Source organism: Gossypium raimondii, chromosome 4 (assembly GCF_025698545.1).
Source record: "Gossypium raimondii isolate GPD5lz chromosome 4, ASM2569854v1, whole genome shotgun sequence".
Lineage (NCBI taxonomy): Eukaryota > Viridiplantae > Streptophyta > Magnoliopsida > Malvales > Malvaceae > Gossypium > Gossypium raimondii.
The window spans coordinates 22553717-22581416 of NC_068568.1; the positions used below are offsets into that span (position 1 = coordinate 22553717).

A 27700-nucleotide genomic window follows, 5' to 3' on the forward strand; every position below is an offset into this window, starting at 1 on the left:
CAACGTAATGTGATATCTCACATTCGAATTTGGTGACCGAATCAAATGTGAGGTGTTACATTAACAACTCAATATCCCAATTTATTATTAGGAAAAATAAGAGAAGAACAAAAATATTGAAAAAAAATTTAATTGACAATAGTATATTTGGCCATTTCTAGGACCTCCATAATACATAATATTAAAAAATTATTTTTATTGAATATTTCATTTTCCATATCAAAATAAAAGTATAAAACATAAAACGTTTTCTCACTTAATATTTCACTTCCAAAGCAAAAGAAATAAATAAATAAATAAACCAATGTGAAATGAAAATAGACTTCACAATTTTAACTAATGAGTAAAATTTGATTCGATTTGAAAAATTAAAAGAATTTAAATTTTAAGTTAATTGAATCGAGTTATTTCATTTTCTCGAGTTAACTCAAATTCAAGTTTCGAGTTCGAGTTGAGTTGAATTTTACAATTTGAATAATATATTGGTACAAATATCTCTTTAGTCCCAATCAATTTTAAAATAAACAAATTGGCCTCACTCTCAAGAAAAATTACAAAAAAATTCAAAATAATTTTAAAAATAAAAATATATAAAATATTTTAAAAAATTCTAAAGAATATATAAAGAAAGTTAAAGTTTTAAAATTTTCTAAAATAATAATTTTGGAGACCTCAATAAGTTAATTAATGATTCAAGTTATCCTGCTAAAGTATTTTTCTTATTTTGCTTTGAAATTTTTTCATATTTTGCTTTGAAATTTTTTCAAATACATATAGTTCCAAATGTCTATTGTAACAATATTTTAATTTCACATATTTAATTTTTCATTTAATTTGAAAAATTTCACTCGATTTGACTCGAATTGAATTTTATTTCAATTGAGTTGATTCGAAAAATTTCTAATTGAGTTAGGGTGATAAATTAGGACTTATCAACTCAATTGACTCAAATTTTCACTAGAATGCCCACCCTACTGAATATTGTAAGAAGTTAATAAATTTATTTTAGAAAATATATAAAGAAAAAATTGATTGTAATTTTGAAGAAGACAAACGAAATTAAAGGAGGTTTATATAAATGATAGTAATGGTGACACCAGTAATGATAAGAAAATAGCAATTAGTATAAAGTAAATAATCCCTTTAAATTTTTTAATTACTTCTAAAATCAATAATATGATTTTTAAATTTAAATTTTAAAATTGCTAACGTATTAAATAATTTAATTTCCTAAAGCATGAATTAAGTAAAGTATATTTAATATTAATTTCTTTTACAAAAATCATATTATATTATGATTTTAAATTAATTTCCTAAATTAGCATGTATCAATTTAGAAAAATTAGAGTGAGCACTTGATTTTAAAATGTTTTTATTAATTTCATTTTGTCAAAAATCATATTTTATTAAAAAATTTAAAAATAAATCATAATATGAAATTAACTTTCTTAAATTAATTACGTGAATTAAGTAAAATCCAAGGTTGACTTTTTTTAAAAATTTAATTCTTTAAATTTTCGTGAATTAAGTAATTTCAAAATGATTTTTTTAAAAGTTCAAAATGAAATCTTTATATGTTAACTTGTATTGTTTATGATATTTAAAATGAAATTTTAATTATATTATTAATAAATTTATTTTTAAACAAAATTTAAATACAATAAATGAGACTCACATCACTCCTAAAGTCAATTTAATATCAACGAATTAGAGGAAGATTCATCTACAACTAAAATTACCTTAATTGTTTCAATATGTTACTTTTATATATATATAGATATCATTAAAATATATATTCCAGTGAGTCACTATTCCAATAATGATTAAGTCGTAATGATTAAGGGTATTCATTAAAATATATCCTTTTATATGAAAAGAAGAACATCTATTTTGAATTGTCTGGAATTGTCATTTAGAAGATAAAGTAAAAATAATAATTATTTAGAGACTTTGAGGAATCATTTGACCAACCAAACTAATGGAGTACTATAACACTCAAAATAGACTTGGAACTGAGTGGTTATTACAACCAACCAAACATATTGTTAATGTACTAACACCATTAAGGTAACCTCATCCGGAGGCTTTGAAAACATGTAAACACCTACACCACATTTGGTTTAGTATAATAGGATAGAGCTGCATTAGAAAAGAATTGTAATGGAATAGAGTTATAATTGAATAGAACTGTAATAGCAATTCAACTGTTTGGTTGAATGGAATGGCATAGAACTGTAATAGTATTCTTGTGTTTGGTTGAATGGAATAGAGTTGTAATAGCATAAGAAAAGAAGTTGAAATGACCAGAGTGCCCTTAGCAGAAATTTTGTTAGAAGAATGATTATTGTTATTAAATTTTAATAGGATTGTTATTAAATATAATTTAATAAAAACAATAATAAATAATTTAATCATATTTTAATAAATTTATTATTAAATATAATTTAACAATAATAATACATAACTTAATAATATTCTTAATATAACAATTATTTAATATGAATTAATAAAAAGAATATATAATATTACAAAAATAATATATAACCTACTTTATTATTTTTAAAATATGATGCATATTTAATGTGTTAGAATATTATTAGTAAAACAAATAATTTAGCATATATATCATAAACTATAGGTTACTTAAAGAATAATTTAAAAGAGTAATTTAAAGAATATATTGTCTCAAATATTTTTACTCATAGACAGATGTTGAAATACAGCAAAAGAACTAATGAAATTGTTATGTTGTATATATATATATATATATATATATATATATATATATATAAACATATTTTCATTAATTTATTTATGCTGCTAGACGTGTATAATATAAGAACCTCATATAAAAGTAAAATGAATAATATAGATTTAATGTATGTAATCACAAACTCTCATGCAACTTTATTTTTACATGTGCCAAACTTCACAAAGAATACTGATTGAAAGTATCTATTCACAAATAATAGCATTAAGGTTCCTTTAAAATACTGACGGAGAGTATTCTATAGAATCAAATATGATAATACAGGGCTATTTTAATATAATATATATTAATGAAAAATTATTGAACATATAAAGCTTCCTTGCATCAATGAATGTGTTTTAGAAGCTGGAAAATACAAAGCAAGAATACCAATAGACTGAATATACTTGAATAACACGCAACCATTGGCTCTCTTCTTGAAAATTTGTAAAGCTTTTGAAGCTGCAATCAATGGAAACTCAATCTCCCAAGCTACCCATTTGTCCAATGCTCCATAAACTGTCTCTTTTTCATTGGGAAGTTGAGAAACCTACTTTTACATATATAATCAGTGTATATCTTTATCTTTAAATACTAAATACATACTATAACTAAAAACTATACCCAAAATAGAGAATGCTCTATAAAGCTTCCTGTAATCTGAAATTTTGCATATTAGAGAATACTCTATGGTGAAGACTTGGAAAAAGAACAAAAGATAAAGATATTAACTTCAAATGGCATGGAAATATGCAACATGCAAAGTTAATTTCATCTGATAACCAATAGAGGCAAAATTATTAATACATTAAGTTGTATTATATGTGCAGTCAAAGATTTCCTTCCCATCTCTCTGAAAAAAAGGGGTTTCACATTACATACAACTATTTGATCCCAACCATCTTGAATGTTTGTGTCACAGAGGACATCATAATTGCATACAATTAGTACTAGGAGAAAAAAAATAGAAAACGGGTGAGGATTTCAAGCTAAGAAGCATACAAGTAAAATCAGACTCATTTCTTTTTTCCAAAAAAAATAGAAGGATAGTTCTTTATTGTCACTGATAAGAGCAATCATAAAGATTTTTGGAAGGTTAATTGTATCATAATCACAGCAAGAGTTTATTCCAAGGTTGGACGAACATAATAGACGTCTTATGTGATGGCTTGATTTTAGCAAATTGCAAACGTTTGTGATTAAGATGGTAAAAAATTCAGCCTGAATCATATTTGAGAGTGCATGTATTTTTGTTTGTAATCACACCCTCTAAGCCAGGATCTAAGTTATCAATGAGAGAAGCATTGAATGTTTTAATTTAAGTAAAGAATACAACATTGAACCAAAAATAAAAATAAACAAAGAAAAAACAACAGCACAACAAGTTTGCAGGTTAAATAGTATGCATTTACAGACGGAAGGGAAAAAGAAAAACCTTTGGCACAAGAGGAGTGTTTCTGTCCTTCTGGATTTCAGCAACACCACCTTTAATCTCCCTTCCCGTGATACCCGTGAATGGTTAGCCCTAAAAACTCCCTTAACACTAGCAAAAACGAAACATAGCCTACAATGATATCTATACATATTTTTCATTACAAACACGAAATACTGTTGAACTTCAAACCCAAAACAAACAAACAAAAACCAAAATAAAAAATTAAACTTACCAAAAAAAACCCAAATCAATAGAAGAATACAAAGGGTATTCAACAGATTTATGTAAACAAAGCATACCCAGACAGGCAATTCAACAGATTATCGATTAAAGATCATGACTTTGGATATTCAATTCAACAAAGCCAAAACATAGACTACTGGAAAAAGAAAGATCTTGATCATCAAAGTTCAACTTCTTGTTTGTAGCTTAGGAAAGTATAAATGAATTTTAAGGCAGAGGTAGAAAAGGTAAACTCACTGAAAGCCTGGCAGGATAGAAATTCAGATCCAATATTTCAGAGATTTTGTTTATTAAAAAAAAAAACCAGAGATGATGGCGAAGGGAAGAAGACTAACAACAATCACTGATAATTGATCGGAGCCTCGCCGTTCCCACAATCGTTGGGCTGCACGGTGGGAGACGTGCGCATTTCTTTGGAAAGCTCCGCCTTTGACATCGATTTCTCCATATTTTCCACCACACACAAATCCGCCACACCCAAAATCCAAAAATAGATAGTCTTCTATGCATTTTACGGAAAACCCAAGAAGATTTTCGTCTGAATGATGAGTGGAAGTGGGAGGAGATTTTCGTCTGAAAAAAAAAACTATTACGAGAGGCATTGAATAGGCATTCAGAGTCCGACCCTCTGAATGGATATCGGTGTTTACGTGTAATAGATCCCCCACGAAATAGTGATTCGGCAGTCAAATTTCAACCAAACAAACGTGTCACTGTAGCGTGTGGAATAGGACGGAATGGAATGGCCATTCCGTCGAACCAAACATCCCCCTAGTGTCATGAAAAAGTAAGAGTCGCTAGTGTGTCTACTACCTTATTACCCTTTTTGTAAACATGACGAATTTTGACTATCCAATCCAGTTGCAACAACCTCTTGGTGACCTTTGCTATTGCATTGAAAGTATGATCCAACTCCTGTCCGGTCACTAGTGTTGTTGCAACAATAATATCCATTTTTAGCACAATTTGATTAGCTCCCAATAATGTGCTAGCTTGAGCGCCTCAAATTAAAGAAATATTTTGAAACTCTAAAAATTAATTTAAAATTTAAAGTTTTTTAGAATATGAAATAAAAAAAAAACAAGCGGATATTACGAGGAAATAAAAAAAAAGTGCATAATGCATTAACAACCATGTCATCTTTTATCCTTAATCATTTAATAAAAACGAATTAAAAAAAAGACAAAATTAATAAATTCAACTATCATTTTATAATTAAAAAAATAAAGTTAGTAATAGGTAGCTACGGACGCAATTTACCATTTTACTTTTTCTTTTTGCATGTGTAACATTTTAGAGGGAAAAAGGTTATTTTAGTCTTTTAGAATCTAAAAAAGGAAGGAAACTGCTAACTGCAGAATATCTAGGGAATTGATTGACGAGCGTTCAACTCCAATTATCATTTAACGTTAAGCTATCAAAAAGGAAAATTAAAATTCCCGGGATATCATCAAAACAATTGAACTTGGAGTTTAGGGTTTCAAATTAATCCAATCGGAAAATGTCTCAGACTAGAAAATTGATGCCTAACATCGATCAACAAAGCACGAACATACTCTCCAACGAATCCATCCTTTCATTGAACAGACTTTGATCACTGCCGCTCACGTTACCTTCTACGAATTCAACATCGATAGTAATCAATGGGTTCGCTTTGTCACAAATCTCCTTTTCAATCTTTGGAATCTTAATTTTTTGTTTCTAGTTTAGTTTAGAATTTTCAAGTTTTTTCAGTTTTCAATTTTAGATTCTCTCTCTTTTTGTAGACACTCATTTTTGTCCGAGTCCAGGTTTTTGTTTTTCCTTTTTTTTTTTTTTTGGGTCTATCAAGAGCCCAAAATATTATTATACTATTATTATTAAATGTTATTATTATCTTTTTTTTATAAATAAATAAAATTGAAAAGTAGTATATATACATAAAATGAAATGAAAGAAAAAAAAGAAAGAGGATGTTTTTCATATTTTGTTCTTAAAAAAAAGTAAAAAAAAAAAACCAACAATAAACATTCTATTTCTTTTTTTTCCATATACATACCATGAAGGATCAAGTTTTGGGCTCCGATGAAGGAGACGTCACCGGACAGTCGGTCCTCCGCCCCTAGGAGCCCAAAAATCTCCTTTTTTTCCCTTTTCCTTTTTAAAATAAAGGTTTTTTTAAAAAAAACTTGATTTTGAAAAAAAATTTAAAAAAAGAGAGTTTAGATTTTTAAAAGAAAAATATATTTTTTAGTCATACTAAAGGAAAAGTTTAAATTTAAAAAAAAAAGTTTCGATCTTTTTCAACTATTTCGAAATAAAGCTTTGATTTTTAAGAAAAATAGTAATTTTTTTAAAAAAAATAGAAACTTTAGATTTTTAAAATAAAATTCTATTTTTTAGAAAATTTTAAAAATTTTAAAATAAAGTTTTAATTTTTTTTCAACTATTTCGAAATAAAGCTTGGACTTTTAAGAAAAGTAGTGATTTTTTAAAAAAAATTTTTGATTTTGCAAAAAAAAAAATTAGTAGCTCCACTACCGGAGGCCGAAGAGTCGTTGGGCTCTCCAATAGTGGAGCCATGGCCAACATAGGAGGAAGAGGTTTTTTTTTTTTTAAATGAGGCTAAAAATGATAAAATGAATATTTTTTTTCTCATTTATAGGTGCCAAAAATGAGTAATTTATTCTCACCCCTTTACTTATTAAATTTACAAAAATACCCCTTTTTTGCAGCACCACCCTCACTCTCTGGCCTATTTACACCCGTAACCCTTTTGTTTATTCAAACCTTCGATTTAGTCCAAAATTTAAAAATTAAAAGCAAATTAATTGCTACATCAGTCCTCTTCCTTCCACATTTTTTTATCTTTTAGTTCAAAAATCAAGTTATGTCATTTTTTTCAATCTTTAATAAATTATTTGCACTTATATCTTCCCTTTCATTTGCATTTATACCTTATATATTTAATGTCAATTATACATTTTATTTTAATGTTTTACATTTATTCACACTTGTATAGTTTTTATTTATATTTATTTCATCTTTATTTATTTTCATGTCTATTTATATTTTTTTTTACACGTTCCTCTTAACATACATTTTAATATTATTTGGTTATGTTACTTTGATTCTTTTATTTTATTATGAATAAGGTGTATTATTGTTATTATTATCATTGTAATACCCTATTTTGGCCCGGGTCTAAAAGGCCCAAACTACAACGGGCCTATAGGTCCCAAACCCAATTACAACGAAATAGGCCCAAATACAATGGCCCGAAAAAAAATATATCAGAAACCCTAGGGTTTCTAAATCATCTGCGCCGCAACCACCTAGCCCGTTTGCGCCGCAGCTGAATCTTCACCTGCAAGGAATGAACACAGAGAAGGAAACAAAATCAAAAGATTTGCAGATCAAGAGATATCAAGCATGATTTGTTTCTTTATTTTATTATTATTACTATGGCTATAAGAAAGCCATTAATGTACTGTAAAGGGGGATTGGAAATCAATAAAAAAAAAACTATTTCCACAACCGAAAATAGAAAACTCAATACTAAGAGCAATACAATCGATCCAAAGGTTAACATCTACAATTTTTTTATATATTTTTTATTTACTTTTATTTTTCTTTTACATACGAATAAAACAAATAAAAAGGAAAGAAGTAACCTTTAGAGGTGCCCAGATCGCCGTGGATGGCCTAGGGTGTCGTCTCCGATGACAGACGATCGGAAGCTGAAGGGTTTCTCAGGCTTTTGGGGCATTTTTGTTGATATTTTGAGGGATTTGAACCCAGATTTGGGCTTAGGGGAGTCTAAAAGGCCAAATAGGGGATTTTCCCCTTTTCCGGCCAGCGCAGACGGCGGTGCTGGCGCTAGAGATAGGCGGCCGGCGCGGTGGCCGATGACTGGCCGATGCCCGGACGGTGCCTGAACGATGGGCGAAAGGGGAGAGCTTTTTTGAGGGAATTTGGTTTTTTTTTAAAAGAGAATGAAAAATGAATTTTTTTGAAAGGTTTTTGGCTTAAATAGCCAAATAAAACGACGTCGTTTTAGGCATGGGTCGACCCAACTCCGACCCGACCCGACCTAGGATCCACGCGTTTTTGAGCGGAGGGGTAAATTGCGCTTTTAGCCCCTCCGCCTTTTGAAGTTTTGCAATTAAGTTTTTTTAATTTTTTTTAAATTTACCCTCTAATTTTTCTTCAATTTCAATTTATTCCTACTTGAACGACGCCGTTTTGAGGAAAAGGAGAAATTGCCCTTCCAGCCCCTCTGAATTATTAGCGGGTTCAATAAGGTCCTCCGATCTTCAATTATTTGCGACTTTGCCCCAGTTTTTTATTTTACAATTCAATTTAGTCCTTTTTTATTTTTATTTGTTTTTTTCTCCTTAATTAATAATGTAATTATTATTTTCATATGTAATTATTTTTTTCTTTTCTTTCTATATATATATGAATATTTATTTTTATGTATATATTTATTTCCATATATATATACACACATATTTTTTAATATAATGTAATTATTATTTAATTTATTTTTCTATTTATTTATATACGTAGATGTATGTATATTTATTTTTCTTCTAACGAATATTTTTCTATATTATATATGTATATATATATATATATATGTTTTCTTTAAAAATTATATGTACATGTATGTATATTTATTTTTTCTAACGAATATTTTTCTATATTTATATATGTATGTATATATATCTGTTTTTTTATTGATTAAATACTTACTTATTTTTTAAACACATATTTTTTTTAATTTGTATATATATAATTATATATCTTTCTTTATTTTCATAAGTGCACTATATATTTTGTTATATAAATTTTATAATCCAAGATTTTATATGTAAATCTATGTATATGTCTTTCATTCTTCATACTTTTAATATATATGTTATGTATCTCCTATTCTTTATATTTTTGCTTATTTCCTTCATTTATTTATTAATTTATGTTTTCATTTATATTTTAAAAGAGTTTTTTATTTTTATTTTGCTCATTTATTTGGTATTCTTGCATTGTCATTGTTTCTTTTTATTTTATTAATTTCGTTTATTTACTATTTATATTATGTCGTGCAATTGTTATATTTGTTATGGCGACTTTTACACATACATTTAATATAACATTACATCATCTTTTTAATCGAATTTAAAAATAGAAATTTTCAAAATAGAGATAATACTCGTATTTAGGATTTTCAAGAGAATTGAGCCCTAACGTATTGGGTTCCAATTTTCTTCGTTAAATCTAATAATCGAGAATTGCTCTTTAATTAAAAATAAAATGAAAAAGCTTGTTGTTGGGAATTTAATATGTTGTGTCCTAATGCATTGGATGTGACGTATTGATTTCTCGAGACAAAGATTCTTTCTTACAAATATATATATATATTAATAAAGGAAATATTCAATGTTTGGGATGTTGAGAAATTGTGCCCTAACGTATTGGGTTGTGATTTCGTCAAAAATCTTAAACAATGAAATATTCTTTTAAATTTTATCACACAAACCTTTTGGACAAACTCATCTTGAAGAAATAAATATCATGCCCTAACACATTGGGTGTGATGTTTTCTGTTTCGAAATGAAGGAGTCTTAATAACTTAACGGATAATTTAATTAGGGATCATATTTTTCAACTCTCGACATTAAGACATTAATTAATCAACTTGGTACCAATTTTTGGGCGTTATGAGGGTGCTAATCCTTCCTCATACGCAACCGACTCCCGAACCCGTTTTTCTAAAACTCGTAGACCAAAGTCGTTTTTAGGTGATCCAATCACACCTAAATAAAAGATTGGTGGTGACTCCAAATTTTCATCGACAACTAATTTTTGTTTTTTTTCCAAAATAAAAATGGTTTCGATAGCTTGATGACTCCGGTGGGGACTTTTTTTTAAAAAAATAAGAGAGTTGAGCCACAAAGTTGATAAATTCTAGTCTTATGGTCGAGAAGATTTTGTTTTTTTTTTTTAAATTCATGGTATCCTGTTGCATTCATGGATTTAAGTATTGTTTGCATTACACATTACATGAGTTGAATAATTTTACCCTTTTAAGTGGGAGCGAGAAATTAGTCATTCGTGAGGTTTTCACCTCCGTGCAGGGTAGTGGACCGCTTCCGAGATACATCCGTACCTATGTCTTCGTGAGATTTTCATCTCCGTGCAGCCATAGGGAAATGTATTCCCCTAAACTGAACTCGGTCCATATGAGCCTATAATGGGTGAGGATTGAGGAATCTGCTAGTTCGGGTACCCTTGCTCTAGAAGCCAAACCTCATATAATGAACCTTAGGAATCCACCCTAGGTAGAACTATACTAAACCCTAGTAGATATCTGAGTAGGTATTTTACTATTATATTCCATGTTTATATGATACTGACTTTTCGTGTTTTATTTACATGTCATGGCATTTCATTTCATTATAAAAGGCGTCAGTTCATATTCAGTTGCTAGATAGAAAGGTTATCATGGAAAAGGGTTTATTGATAAAGTGGAGGATAAGGCGGCTGCCCGAACTTGGTCCGAAACAACAGAGCAAGAAAAGGGTGATAGTTTGGCTGACGGGCATGTATCGAAATTATGGGACTTTACGCGCATCAATGTAGCTCAAAACAATTTGCAAGAATTGAAGGAAATCTGGGGTCAGTGGAGTGATGAGGTTAGACAACTATTTTATAATAATTATGAGGATCTGCCTTATTTGCTTGATGTAAAGGTAGACAAGCATTTGTTTCAAGCCCGCGCCCAATTCTGGAATCCTGCTTACAGCTGCTTTACATTTGGGAAGGTCGATTTGGTGCCTACGATAGAAGAATATGTGGCTTTTCTCCGATGTTCAAAGTTTCAAGTGGACAGGGTGTACTTGAGAGCGGTAAATGTGCCAACCTTTTCAAAGAAGCTGATGAGTATAACAGGAATGAGTGAGCAGTGGGTTGCTACACGGATTAAACAAAAGGGGGATAGTAAATGCGTTCCTTGGAGAAGTTTGAAAGATGCAATTCTAGCATACCCAAACGTGAGAAAGAGGTTAGATGTCTTTGCTTTAAGTATATACGGTTTGGTTGTCTTCCCCAAAGCCTTGGGGTATGTGGATGAAGCAGTCCTCGATTTATTCGATCGGCTTGATAAGAAGGTTATACCGATTTTGGTAATTTTGGCAGAAACCTTTAGGTCATTGAGTGAATGCCGAAAAACGGGTGAAGGTAGAGTTATTGAATGTGCACAACTTTTACTCGCATGGTTTCACAGTCACTTTTAGAAGGTGGATAAGGTTTCGTGTCGGGTTTTCTCTGAAAATTATGCACCACTAAAGAAGATAGTAGCTACACCCAAGAGAGATGACATTTCGGAGGAGAAATGTATGGTAATTCTTCAGAATCTTCAGGAGGAGGACGTTGAGTGGAGAGCTCCTTGGTTGTTACCAGATGAGATCTTGTATAGATGCGGTAATTTCAATTGGGTTCCACTGCTTGGAGTTTGGGGAGCTATTGGATATACCACATTATTGGTGCTAAGGCAATATAGGTCAAGACAATTTATACCTACGACCTAAGGAATAGCTGATTGTGATTTTTCGTACAAAGATGATGGTTATAGAAAGAATATTCAAGAGATGTCTAGCGCATGGAGACAGACTCGCCGAATGAAGAGGTTAGCGGTGGGTCCGATGACAACTCCTGAGTATAATGAATGGTGGGTTAGGAGAATCAACAACAATATACCCAAGATAAGTCAGGAAAGCCGCCAGTCAATAGAGGAGCATTTGCGAGTCATCCCTTCTGAGTTGGAAATCATAAGACAAGATTTTGAGAGAAGAAATGCAGATTTAAAAAAGAAGATTGAGCAAATGGAGGAGGAAAATATGAACTTGAGATTAGACATAGACGTTCAGAAGCTCGAAACTGAGAAATCAAGGAAAGAGAAAAACAAGGCTGAGGAGGAGCTGGGTAGTCTGAAGATGGATTATAAAAAGTTGCGTCTGTCAATGAGAACTGTCGGGTTAGGAAAAAATTCAGAATAGTGGCGAGCAGAAATTCGAGAAAAAAAGGACAAAGCCGATGGATGGGAACAGAAATTCCAAGAGATGCAGAGGCGAAATGAGGCTTTAGAAAAGAGTTTGTCAGAAAGCCAAAAGGAAAAGGGCGAGTTAAAGGATAGGGTGATCGTGATGGAAGGATCTCTTTGTCAGTATCGAAATCAAAATCTTGCGATAGAGTTGAAAGCGAGCTTGAGCAAGATTGAAGAAATGAAGAGAAGAATCGAAGAGCTAGAAATGGTGCTGCAAAATTTTAAGATCCAGATCAAGTACTTGAAAGCAAATAAAAGTCGTAATAATGAACAGCTCCGCTACTTTCAGAGTCAAGTTAGGAGTAGAGATCATCTTATGGAATAAGTTATGGTCCAGATTCGAGAAGTAGCCGATTACATACAGACTTTAGCAGTACAGGCTGACATGCTGAGTGTAAAGTATGAATTAGAATCGGATCGGGAGCAAGAATTAGCTTTGTTACTTAAAAAGATTAGAGTTCTAGGTACTAGGGCAAAGTTTTATTTGTAATTCACTTTGTGTAAAGAAATTTAATTTCTAGTAAAGTTTTCTTAAATGGAATTGAATCAAAATTGATGCCTTTTTTGCATTCATTTCATGCATTGCATTACTTCATATGCATTTAAAAAAATATTAAAAGATTCTAATTAGTTTAAATCACTCCTCAGTTAATCTGGAAACCAACCAACCTACCAAACACCGCTACGGTACTCGATCAAAAACTAAGGACATGGATCAAAGGATGGAAAGGCTAGAACAGTTCCAAAAGGAAATGCAGGATCAGCTTCAACAGCAAATGAATAAGTAGCTTGAGAAAATTCAGAAAAAAATGATAGAGAAAATGATGAAATCTGAAGGGAGTTGACTCAATGGTTGACCAAGAGAATTGATCAAGGAAAAGCTCTGTGCTCAATGTTGAAAAAGGAGACAGCGAGGAACCTGTTTATCCCCCAGGCTTTACCCCACAACATGTTGAGGTATATCCACACAAATCTTCTGTCACCATTAGGCCTCAACAGTTTCAGGCCAGTGCTTCAATGCTAATGAATTTTCAAGTTGGGTCAGGCTCTAACCCCGGAGACAACCTTGTCAATACGGCTATTCCTGACTTCGATGAAACAACGAGAAAATAAAAAATGAAGGATGAGTTGCCAAAACAGCTAGAGGAAAAGTACAAATGGCTGGAAGAGAAATTTAAAGCGATGGAATGTGTTGAGAACTACTATGGGATTGATGCTAAAGAATTAAGCTTGGTTCCGGATTTAGTACTCCCTTATAAGTTCAAAGTTCCAGAGTTTGGGAAGTACAACAAAACTAGTGGCCCCGAAGCTCATATTGCCATGTTTTGTGGGCGGATGACTGGGTATGTTAATAACGACCAACTGCTGATACATTGTTTCCAGGATAGCCTCACAAGGGCAGCATCCAGGTGGTACAATTGATTGAGTCGTACCAAGATTAATTCATGGAGAGATTCAGCACAGGTATTCATAAAGCAGTACAGTCATGTAACCGACATAATCACTCTACAAAACATGGAAAAGAAGCTCCAGTTCTCGCCAATTCTAATGTCATATAAGGAGCTGTATCAAAGCTTATTCAAGGCGCATGTTGTTCCCCTTTTCATGTGAAGCCTCCGCAGCCTCCGTACCCCAAATGGTATGACGCAAGTGCACAATGCGATTATCATGCGGGAATTATAGGGCACTCAATAGAGAATTGCACTACATTTAAAAAGCTAGTTGAAAGATTAAGCAACATGGGTATTGTCAGGTTTGATGACTCATCTAGTGCAAAAAATCCACTGCCCAATCATGATTGATAATAGGGTGAATGCAATATATGAAGAGTTGTTGGGAAGGGTTCATATCAATGTCATATATGAAGACACAATTGAAAAGGGACCTTGTTAGATGTCTACCCTTATAAATTTGGGAGTGTTCTAAGTAATTGGATTGCGGAAGAAATCTCTGTAGTCTTTAGAACTTATTTAGAGTAATGTTCAGAACATTCTTTTTATTTTTAGCCTAAAAATGATAGGGATTTCTTTGTGAAGTAGGCTCATGTCTGAACATCATTATTCTAATAAAATACATCTTTGCATTTATTTTTGAGCCAATGTTCTTTCATTCTTTGTAAATAATTATTCTTTCATTCTTTCATTCATAATTATATTGTACAAATAATTATTCGTAAATTCACATATTCTTTTGTATATTCTTTTGCACTTACTATGGGTCCCCAAATATCAATGACATGAGTGACGCTGCTACAGACTTAGAATCTCCTTTTGAGCGAGATATGTGTTTAGAAGGATCTCATAACTTTGAAAATGACATAGATTGAAGCTTATCTCCTGACTTGTCGAGGATGGTAGAGCAGGAGGAGAAATAACTTTTACCTCAGGAATAGACAATGGAGATTGTAACCTTTGAGAAGGGAAAAGTAGTAAAGATGCATAAGTGGAGAAACAAAGCAAGACCTTGTTAAGTTACTTCAAGAGTTCAAAGATGTCTTCACATGGTCATGCCCGGGTTAAGCACTGACATTGTAATTTGAACAATGGCACAACGTCAAAAATTTATAGCATGTTTAAGATTAACATCATAAACGCTGCATTTAGAATTCTTTGCCAGGGAAATGCCTTCTTCTTTGGCTCATCATAGTTTTTCTCGTCGAAGTCAAGTTGCCATTTTTCCGTTGTTGGATTTCGTCCTAATTGAAGAGAAAGATCCAAAGTTTTTTTCGTTATAGTTAAAATTCACCCCAAAAGGCTCTATGAAAGAAATTTGATCACAAATAAGATCTTACGCATACAAGATGAAGGTGGAAGATTTTATGAAGAGGACTTTACCTAGAAAAGCATTGATTCTGATCAAAAGAGATAACAAGGACTTGCCTAATCCTGTGAGTTTAGATTCAAAAAAAATGATAAAAAAATGAAAAAATGAAAAATAAAAAGGAGAGGCCAAGGTGAAAACCCGTAAAGGGCGCCCTGAGTCCAAAGGGGATTTGAGTTGAAAACCCAAAAAAGGGCGGCTTAAATATTGATCAGAATGGGGCATGAGGTGATCAGAGCAGTTCAAATTTTGATCAGATTGGGGCATATGATGATCTTGCTGTACTTGAATCAACAGGAAAGGGTAGGCGACATCTTGGGGCATCGACAAAGCATTGTAGATCTCCTAAACACATGTCAAACTTAGAATAGTCTTCAGAAAGTTTGTACAGAGAAGTTCAAGCTACGATATCTGGGGCATCTAGTCTTCATACTATTTATATTAAATTTTTAATTCTTGGAATACTTCATTCTTTTCCAAGATACACATTCCCGATCAATTTTTTTGTTATCATTCTTTACTATTTTTGATAATTTATTCCTTTCGAGCTATGCTCAGAATCAGTTTCTTATTATTTATTGTTATTACCTCTTTTTTTTTGCAAGCATATTGCATTATAATAATGATTAATGGACTAATAAAACTTTCACAAGGAAAGTTTTGCATATTACTTTAAAAGTTTCTAAATAATACAGGAACCTGAAACAGGACTATTGTTTAGAATGCACTAAGTTTAAAGCTTAGAAATTTAAGAAGGAAAAGTCTAAATTAGGACTTTCTCTTTGGATTCTGTTATCAAAAACATTGATTGAGCAAAGTGACAAGATATCAGGTTGGTGGCAAAGCTAAAATAAACAAGCGAGCAATGATCACCAGGTAATAGGAAGAGGTTTCCTTAGAGAAGAAAGCCTTCATTTGCACATGAGCCTTTCGTGCGACACCTTAGGCATGGTGTAAAGGACCAAAGAATTTCACATTCTGTATCCTTGAATTGTGATAGGAGTGGATCGAGAAAAAGTCATATATTTCTATCCTCGGGTTGCAGTGGGAGAATGATGGTACAAATTTTACGTCCTAGTGGATTGAACTTTAAGGTTTACAGTGGGGGAAATCTGACTAAGTGGAGAGGCCAGCTGAGCAAGAAGGCGTTGTAGTACGTCAGTGATAAAGCCTTAATAAACTTCGAGCAATGATAACTTCAGCGAAAAAGGGATCATTCTCAAAAATAGCATTCTACATTCATACAAACACCATTCACACATGTTTAGTTAGGAGCATTAGATGTATTTCGATCATGCCATCCTAATCTTAGGCATATTTAGGTTCATTATACAGGTCATATTCCTCAGAAAACAGATCGGTGAAATTCCCAGTCTTGCCTCCCTGAGTTGTAGTAGAGTAGGTTGAAGATAACAGATCTTACCTTCCTGCATCGACAGCGAAGCAGATCCAAGATACCAGCCTTGCCTCCCTGGGTTGTAGTGGAGCAGGTTGAAGATAGCAGATCTTGCCTTCCTACATCGACAGCGAAGCAGATCGAAGATACCAGCCTTGCCTCCCTGGGTTATAGTGGAGCAGGTTGAAGATAGCAGATCTTGCCTTCCTCAATCGACAGCGAAGCAGATCGAAGATATAATTCTATCTCCTTGGTCAGCAGTGGAATAGGTTGAAGATTGTGAGTCCTATCTCCTTGGTCGGCAGTGGAATAGGTTGAAGATTGTGAATCCTACTTTCCTGACGTTATAGCGGAGTAGATTAAAGCTGAGGGCGGCGAATCTTATCTCCCTAACGTCAAGACTTGAAATAGCTAAAGTGGAGCGGATTAAAGCTGTGGGCAGCAAATCCTATCTCTTTGGCATTACAGTGGAGTAGATTGAAACCACAACGGTGAATCTTACTCCCCTGGCGGTGTAGTGGAACAGATAGAAGCTACGACGACGAATCTTGTTTCCCCAACATTGCAAAGACTGAAGATGGCAAATCTAATCTCCCTGAAGTTGTAGTGGAGCAGACTAAAGCCAATAATTTTATCTCCCTGAAGTTGCAGTGGAGCGAATTAAAATCACAGATCTTATCTCTCAGAAGTTGCAGAGAGCAGATCGCATATAGTCTTATCTTCCTGAAGTTGCAGTGGAGCAGACTAAGTAAGCAAGTCTTATCCTCCTGAAGTTGCAGTGGGACAGACCCAAAATGGTGAATCTTATCTCCCTGAAGTTGCAGTGGAGCAGATTTAAGCCTATAATCCTATCTCCTTGAAGTTTTAGTGGAGCGGATTAAAATCACAGATCTTATCTCTCTGAAGTTACAGAGAGCATATCTCATCTAGTCTTATCTCCCTGAAGTTGCAGTGGAGCAGACTGAATAAGCAGGTCTTATCCCCCTGAAGTTGCAGTGGGGCAGACCCAAAATGGTGAATCTTATCTCTCTGAAGTTGCAGTGGAGCAGATTTAAGCCTATAATCCTATCTCACTGAAGTTGCAGTGGAGCGGATTAAAATCACAAATCTTATCTCTCTGAAGTTACAGAGAGCAGATCTCATCTAGTCTTATCTCCCTGAAGTTGCAGTGGAGCAGATTGAATAAGCAGGTCTTATCCCCCTAAAGTTGCAGTGGGGCAGACTCAAAATGGCGAATCTTATTTCCAGTGGAGCAGACCCAAGAAATAGAGTAGATCGCATCAAATTAATCTTTAAGTTGCAGCAGATCAAGTTGAAGCTATCAGTCTTATCTCCCTGAAGTTGCAGTGGAGTAGATTAAAGATAACAAATTTTTTTCTCTTGAGAAACTACAGCATACACATCCTATCTCCCTGGCATTGCAGTAGAGTAGATTGAAGCATTAGTTCCTATACCTCTGAAGATGCAGTAGGAAAGGAATGAGGCTACTTGAAGAAGAAGAATACCAAGGTCCAGCACGACCGGGCAAAATTGGGAATTTTTAAAGTCTTTGCTCCGTTCTCATTACACGAGAACAAGCAAAGAGGGGCAGCTATAATATCCTATTTTGGCCCGGGTCTATAGAGCCCAAACTACAACGGGCCTATAGGGCCCAAACCCAATTACAACGAAATAGGCCCAAATCAATGCCCGAAAAAAAATATCATAAACCCTAGGTTTTCTAAATCATCTGTGCCGCAACCACCTAGCCCGTTTGCGCCGCAGCCGAATCTTCACCTGCAAGGAATGAACACAGAAAAGGAAAAAAAATCAAAAGATTTGCAGATCAAGAGATATCAAGCATGATTTGTTTCTTTATTTTTTTATTATTACTATGGCTATAAGAAGGCCACTAATGTACTGTAAAGGGGGATTGGAAATCAATAAAAAAACAACTATTTCCACAACCGAAAACAGAAAACTCAATACTAAGAGCAATACAATCGATCCAAAGTTTAACATCTACAGTTTTTTTATATATATTTTTATTTACTTTTATTTTTCTTTTACATACAAATAAAATAAATAAAAAGGAAAGAAGTAACCTTTAGAGGTGCCCAGATCGCCATGGATGGCCGAGGGTGTCGTCTCCGATGACAGACGACCGGAAGCCGAAGGGTTTCTCGGGCTTTTGGGGCATTTTTGTTGATATTTTGAGGGATTTGAACCCAGATTTGGGCTTAGGGGAGTCTAAAAGGCCAAATAGGAGATTTTCCTTTTTTCGCCACCGAGCATCGCGATCTTTGGGTAGGAGATTAGCGGCCGTGTGATGGCCGATGATCGGCAGATGCCCGGACGGTGCCTGAACGATGGGTGAAAGGTGAGAGCTTTTTTTAGGGAATTTGGTTTTTTTTTAAAAGAGAATGAAAAATGAATTTTTTTGAAAGGTTTTTGGCTTAAATAGCCAAATAAAGCGACGTCGTTTTGGGCATGGGTCGACCCGACTCCGACCCGGCCCGGCTTAAGATCCGCGCTTTTTTGAGCAGAGGGGTAAATTGCGCTTTTAGCCCCTCCGCCTTTTGAAGTTTTGCAATTAAGTTTTTTTAATTTTTTTTAAATTTACCCTCTAATTTTTCTTCGATTTGAATTTATTCCTACTTGAACGACGCCGTTTTGAAGAAAAGGGAAAATTGCCCTTCCAGCCCCTCTGAATTATTAGCGGGTTCAATAAGGTCCTCCAATCTTCAATTATTTGCAACTTTTCCCTAGTTTTTTATTTTACAATTCAATTTAGTCCTTTTTATTTTTATTTGTTTTTTTCTCCTTAATTAATAATGTAATTATTATTTTCATATGTAATTATTTTTTCTTTCTATATATATGTATATTTATTTTTATGTATATATTTATTTCCATATATATATACACATATTTTTAATATAATGTAATTATTATTTAATTTATTTTTCTATTTATTTATATACGTAGATGTATGTATATTTATTTTTCTTCTAACGAATATTTTCTATATTATATATGTTTATATATATATGTTTTCTTTAAAATTATATGTACATGTATGTATATTTATTTTTTTCTAACGAATATTTTTCTATATTTATATATGTATGTATATATATCTGTTTTTTATTGATTAAATAATTACTTATTTTTTAAACACATATTTTTTTAATTTGTATATATATAATTATATATCTTTCTTTATTTTCATAAGTGCACTATATATTTTGTTATATAAATTTTATAATCCAAGATTTTATATGTAAATCTATGTATATGTCTTTTATTCTTCATAATTTTAATGTATATGTTATGTATCTCCTATTCTTTATATTTTTTGCTTATTTCCTTCATTTGTTTATTAATTTATGTTTTCATTTATATTTTAAAAGAGTTTTTTTATTTTTATTTGCTCATTTATTTGGTATTCTTGCATTGTCATTGTTTATTTTTATTTTATTAATTTCGTTTATTTACTATTTATATTATGTCATGCAATTGTTATATTTGTTATGGCGACATTTACACATACATTTAATATAACATTACATCATCTTTTAATCGAATTTAAAAATAGAAATTTTCAAAATAGAGATAATACTCGTATTTAGGATTTTCAAGAGAATTAAGCCCTCACGTATTGGGTTCCAATTTTCTTCGTTAAATCTAATAATCGAGAATTGCTCTTTAATCAAAAATAAAATGAAAAAGATTGTTGTTGGGAATTTAATATGTTGTGTCATAATGCATTGGATGTGACGTTTTGATTTCTCGAGACAAAGATTCTTTTTTACAAATATATATATATATATATATATATATTAATAAATGAAATATTCAATGTTTGGGATGTTGAGAAATTGTGCCCTAATGTATTGGGTTCGTCAAAAATCTTAAACAATGGAATATTATTTTAAATTTTACCACACAAACCTTTTGGACAAACTCATCTTGAAGAAATAAAATCTCATGCCCTAACACATTGGGTGTGATGTTTTCTGTTTCGAAATGAAGGAGTCTTAATAACTTAACAGATAATTTAATTAGGGATCATATTTTTCAACTCTCGACATTAAGACATTAATTAATCAACTTGGTACCAATTTTTGGGCGTTATGAGGGTGCTAATCCTTCCTCATACGTAACCGACTCCCGAACCCGTTTTTCTAAAATTCGTAGACCAAAGTCATTTTTAGGTGACCCAATCACACCTTAATAAAAGATTGGTGGCGACTCCAAATTTTCATCGACAACTAATTTTTGTTTTTTTCCAAAATAAAAATGGTTTCGACAATCATCATCATGTCAAGGTCTTATTTATTTCATTTATTTAAATTTTCTTTTAATTATTTTCATTTTTGAAAGAGTTGTAATTTTTCATTAACTCTAGCCAATTTAATTAATTTTCATATTTTATTACTATTCATTTTAAAAGAGGGAACTTTAGGTCATTTTTCCATCCTATAATTGTTGACATGAAGTTAGTTAAGTAGGTGATACATTTTAATGAAACCATAAGGTTTTTACATTTTAATGAAGCCATAAGGTTTTTACATTTGGATTTAGCTTAGTCTTTAACATCTTATTTACCATTTACACTAGAAAAATTATAAATAATATGTAATATATTTTTTAGGGTTTTAAACTAAATTTAAATATCGTATAGGATTCCTCTTTAGAATCTTAAATTAATATGTAAATATTCTTTAAGACTTTATTCAAGATTAAAACTAAAGATTTTTGTAGGTAAATTGTATTTCATGAGTAGGTCTTTCTAAGTATTTTATTTTAGAAACTTTTTAAGAAAGCTAATAAATATTATTTAAGATATATTATTTTAGGATTTTAACGAATTTAAACCTTAGATCAAGAATTTTAAAGTAAGATAAATCATAAACCCGACATAGGATACTTTCAGTAAGATCTTGATAGGTTCAACCTTATTAATTAAATCTTTTAAAAATAAAAATAATAAAAGATCGAATAAGTTGTAGATGTATTTTAATATTTCTCTTAATTCATTGGTAATTTCTAGTTTTTATTTTTAGAATTCTAAAATTGAATTAATTTTAAAAATTGAAGGTATTTTACTAGAATTATTTAAGAATCCTTTAGGTTCCTTTAAAAGTAAAAATCTCTAATTTAAGTTTCTAATTAGATAAGTTTGGTGAACACATCTTAATCGAGTTACAAGTAAATCGGAGGCATTTTCTTTAGAGTTTTTATTTAAGTTTTCAATAAGATTTTAGCCTAAATTAAGATATTAATATGCGTTAATGGAAAAAACCTAGCTCCTAAGACCCCGTAGGACTATCCCCGGATAGGCATTGTGGGGATGCTATAACCTTCCCTACACGTAACCATACTCCTGAACCCAAAATTTGGTGATGAGATCAAGTCTAGACTTTTTGGATTTTTCAGTAGTATTAATTCTAGACTTTTAGATGATAGGTGGCTAACCAACCTAGCCCTAATTGGTTAGTGACGATAGGTGGCTTACTAGGCCCTTGTACTCTTATGTAGGCAACGTTATGACATATGTGTTTTAAATAATTCTCGTTTTTTATTTTATTTTTTAGAGTCGAAAAAATGTTGAAGGATCTCTCTTTGTTGTTAAAAGGTAAAACCAGTTAATGTGCTTGAGCTTTTTCTTTTAAGCATTAGCTTGTTTGAAGCAAGTAATTAACCTAGGAAATTGGTTAAATTGTAGTAATGATTTCTAACTGTTTCCTTAATTTTTTAGGAATACGAAACCGCAGTTCCAGTTCATTGTAATGAATCGGCATAATACAGGTCAAAGTTCTTAATCTTAATGAAAGATCATGGACATTTTTCTTTTCCCTTATTTAATACTAGATCTGTTTTTAACAAACAGATAATTTAGTGGAGAATTTACTAGGAGATTTTGAGTATGAGGTTCAAGTTCCATACTTGTTGTAACGAAATGCAACACAGGAAGTTAATGGCATTTGATTCTATAATTCGCGTGAATGTGAGGATGTTGCAAACCTCTTTAGTAGGTATAGCATGTTTCTTTCTATTCTAGTTCTTTTCTTTTTCTTTTTCTTTTTAAATTTTGCATACTTTTAATAATTGACTTTAAGAATAGTTACTTGAAGTGAATTCAAATACCGAGGTTAGATTTTTTCTATATTGTATATGCTATGCTTTATTCATTATGATTATTCTCCTCCAAAAGGAAAGGTTTAGTTGTTGAAGGCATTCATTTGATGGGTTTTGATTTGACAATACTCTTCTGATTGATTGGTTTTTTTTTAGTTTCATAAATTTGGTGACAAGATTCTAGATAAGTGAGGTCAATGAACTCTAATATCTTAAATAGATAATAGCTCCACAAACTATCAAGTTGAGAGTTGTGACTTGATGATATGCATAATGGTATGTTGTATGTAATTTGACAAACATTGGCAATATCTAAAACAGAAATTCCTCTTCATTAGAGCGGTCTTAAAACTTTTTTAATTTATGAAATGCCATGAAAGTAATCTGTTAAAACTTATGTAAGTAAGCTTTTGTTAGAGATGATTTCACTAATAGAACTTCTATGTTTGTTCCTTTTGGAGGTTTGCACTCTGACATTGTATTTGTTATATTCACAGAATACTTCATGCATATTCAAAATTCCTTGCAAAGCCAAAAGTATTTTCAAGCAAAGGGTAATGACTTTTATGAATCAACTATACGTTATTGTTTTTCTAAAGCCTTGGAACATAGTTAACTGTTAAATTTTCCATACAGCTTGTAAGATATCTATTTTTGTTTTACCTTTCATACCTGGTGCTTTTAGCACTATATGTCATATTAAACAAAATAATGTCTTGCCAATTGTCCATACTGCACGTGTAGAACTTCGGGCATGACGTGAGGTAGCATTGCAACCATGGATTGAGGTGATAAAGAGTTGGAGTGTGGGATTATAGAGTGGACTTTGAGGTACCAAATGTTGTAGCAGGTTAAGAAAATAGTAAGTAGAGAGTTAGGAGAATATGAAGCAAGAATTGGAGAGTAGAGAACAGGAGTGACATGGAGTTAAGAATTGGAAGTATATTGTCACATCCCACTTTTCAATTAATTATGCAATAGTGATATTATAATCTCCTATGTTTTTAACTAATTACGCAATTGTGAAAACAATAAAGTGTTGTGGTTGAGTGGTAGGAAGCTCCTTAACTATCCTAGAGGTCTCTAGTTCAAATCCATTTGCTTCCTTGTTTTATTTTTCTATTTTTGGCACAATTCCCATGTGCACAATAGATGTCAATTGTCCACCCCCTTGTTCCCTTATGTGGAGGATTGCTTTCCTCCTTTAACAAGTCAAACTTGCCATAAGTTGTGAGACACATCCCTCTTTTTGCTCATTTGTTCCCTCTCCTTCCTTACATTATTTTCTTGCCAAAAAAAAGGTCTTGACCACCCCAAAAGCGTCCCAAACCGTCCACCACCCTCATTTCCTCCCATTTTCTCTTTTCTTCTCTTTTCCTCCACTATTTTCTCTCTTTTTGGCAACCACTGCCATTTCTCTTCATCTTTGCTTCCATTCTTCCATCGTGAGCCTTAGTTGCACCACCACCTCACTACCGTCCACACCCATCTTTTTTCCTTCTTCTCCTCTGATCACCACCCTTCGTCACCACCGTGAACCGCCACCAGACCACTACCATTGCCATTGTTACCATCGCCGACGTCGATTGTCATCGGGATTTGGGGTTTTCTCCTATTTTCCTCTCCTTTCCAATTTATTTCACCTTTTTCTTCCATTTAACTTATTCTTTAATTTTTTTCACTCCACTTGTGTATGTATCTCACCGATCACATGATCCCTTATAGATTGTTAAACCTCTAAACTTTTCTTTGAGATTTATCTCCGACTTTGTTGTGCTATTTAGTACTGTAAGTTATGCAAAGTGATGGAATCATCATCTTTCTTTGTTTTTTCCTCTTTCTCTAATAATGACTCAACTATAATTGTTTTCTTGAGATTAACTTTCAATCTCCATGTGTTATGAAGGACCAAATAACATCCCTTCGAGAAACTAATTGTGTGGCATCGTGAGAGTAACGGTCCGAGCGCTCAAATTAAGGGAAAGTATTGGTGAGATTTCCTGCATTAGATCTTATATTAAAGGACTTGTTTTTCATTAGATCGTGACTAAAAAAATATTCGTGTGATTAGATTTGTGATTGGGACTAGATCCGAGCGAGACCTTTACAAAGGGAGCGTACGATTTAAATCTGCAATAAGGTGTGGGATCTTTAACTTATGTTGTGTAATGAGTGTTTATTTTTATTATATTAGTATGTTAATAATTTTTTATACCTGGGTACGCTAAGTACTTATAAAGAGGGTTGAAAACTCCATCGATGAGAAACCTAAGTGACCCTATCCGTTGTTCTTGAAAAGTATACTGTGTGATGTGATGATATTATGTGATTGTGATGTTTGTGAAAATTGTATCTATGTGATATTGATATATGTGTAGATCTCATTCTGATGACATAGGATGTATGGCTTTTGTGTTATCGTTATGATTTTGTTATGTGAATATGACAATATGAATATGACCATGTGATATTTGATCCTATGTGTAAAAATGTTTACAACATGTTAACGTGAATTGATTAAAATGAGAAAATGACCATATCATATGCATGGGGTAGGATTTTTGAAAGGAGGAACATTTGTAGCAGCTTATCTGCAATTATGTGGTCGTTTATAGATAATTATGTGGTGGCTTGTCAACATTGTGCTATGTGGTTGTTTTCGGAATTTATGTGATGGCTTGTTCACAATGTGCTATGTGACTGTTTTCAACATTTATGTGGTAGCTTGTCCACAAATTGTGTGTTATTGGATGGACGAGTTCTGGGGAACTCGATATTGGTGTGTAGCGGAGATGGGTAGGAAATTCATCAAAATGTGCATTTTACAAAAGCATGTCTTGATATGTTTTTTTATATGTAATATTGATTTCTATGTAAATTGTATCTACATTATTTTGGATGTGTTATTCGATGTGTTGAAATGTATGTCATATTGTTTGTGTATATATTTTGTATCGATCTCACACTGAGCCTTTTATAGCTCACCCATATTACTCGTATGTCTCAGGTAATCCTCGTAACTAGGACTCAGAATCGATCATCGGAGAAGCTCTTGGTATAATGGTTTCTTGGTTATGGATTTTTAAGACGATTTGGGACTTTTATGGACTTTTTTATTATATTTTAGATTTTATTTTTTGGAAAATTATTAAACTATGGCATGAGATATTTTGTTTTTAAAACTATGAACATTGAATGTTTTTACATGGAATTTTTTATATGGATTAAACATTTTAATGGTTTTCTTAATAAAATTCGCTTTCTGCAAACTCAATTATCAAATAATTTTTTATGATCAAAATAACTTTTACAATAATAATTAAGGCTTCCTTCGAAGTAATGTTTTTACTACAACGTATAAAAAGGGAATATTAAAGTAGGTTTTTAAAGATTAGATCCATTTTTTCCATTTCTATGGCCCATGTAATCGTTTGGATTGGGTCGTAACATCTAGGCTCGGTTTAAGGGGTTACATATATTCTTAAAGTAGGTGACTATAAGAAGAACTTTGTCTGAAAAAATTATTGTTATGACAACTAGTCTAAACTGCCCTCATCTGTAGGGTTAAAGGTTCTTCCAAAATCTAATTCAATAGATAAAACTTGTATGACATGCTAAGTCACATGGATAAATTTGTAATGTCATGATTAGCCAATATTAATTTCTTTGTTTTCTTATGATTTTATGTTCACTAAGCTTGTATTATACTATAATGTAGTGAATTTGAGGAACTAGAAGTAGTTCCTGGCATATCAGTAATTGAAGGACCTTTAGAACCACCTCAAACTGCCTCTCCTGCTACTGATGCTCCTGAAGATTCATCATTTGTTAACTTCTTTAGTGTAAGTCTACTGCTAACATTCACCTTTTGGCTAATGAATGATTTCAAACTTATTTGGTTCACTAATTTCAGGTTGTTATGAATATTATAACTAATGCTACAAATGGTACAAAACCATTACAACCTTGCCATTCTATTTTATCCACCCCTTTACACTCACACACACCATCTGTCACCTCCACTACCGCCCCCACTCCATCAGTGTCATCCCTTCCTCTTTCTGCTCTACCTTTGCTTAATTTAGTAAGTAGCAACAACCGACTAGCCAATCTTGTTAAGCCTTCTTCATTTTTTGTGCCCTATTCCTTATTATCATCCTCTTTGATGATTCCGCCTATTTTTACATCTACTCCAACTTCTTCTGTTCTTCATCCACCCCTTAATCTGCAACGTCCTTATGGCACTCCAAGGCTTCAAACCTTTCCATCACCTACTCCCCCTACATCTCTCACTCATGTTGGACCGCCTACTTTGCACTACAGACTTTTTATTAGCAGAGATAAAGTTCGTGATGCACTACTAATTCTTGCTCAGGTTTTTTTCAATTTCTGTGTCTTGTTTCTTGTTTTAACTTGTAATGTTAACTAATAGCAGTTATGGCTTATGTGTGATGATTAATTAGGACATTTAGCCAAAGACATATATATGTATATATATGCACATACACATACATATCAAAAATAGATATAAAGAAAAAAATTGTTATTCTTGATACTATGAGAAGAAAATGCAAATGACCTTGAAATATAATAGGTGCAATATGTGAATATCTTTGCACCTATTGGTTAGTACTGATGAGAATTTTTCCTTAGATTTTGAAGACTATAACTACGTGGTATGCTTGGAAGGCCAATAGTAAACTATGCGTTGCACATGTGTGTATACAATAATTTGAAGCTTCCTTTCTAGTTATTGACAGCCTTTTGTTTTTGTTGCTGTTCTTATCCCAAGATGATCAATTCATTGACATGTTCTACCATGTATTACTAAAGGTGCATCATGCCTGA

General features: G+C 32.3%; 1 long non-coding RNA gene and 1 pseudogene across 1 annotated transcript; one reads left to right on the plus strand and one right to left on the minus strand.

Moving 5' to 3' along the window:
- Positions 1-2958: 2958 nt before the first annotated feature.
- LOC128040545 (uncharacterized) lies at positions 2959-5322 on the minus strand. The gene is made up of 2 exons (XR_008195178.1): positions 4185-5322; positions 2959-3299 (listed from the first exon to the last, which is right to left on the minus strand). It is a non-coding gene; the product is annotated as an uncharacterized LOC128040545 (long non-coding RNA).
- A 606-nt stretch (positions 5323-5928) lies between these two features.
- Positions 5929-27700, plus strand: LOC105767761 (mRNA-decapping enzyme-like protein; annotated as a pseudogene).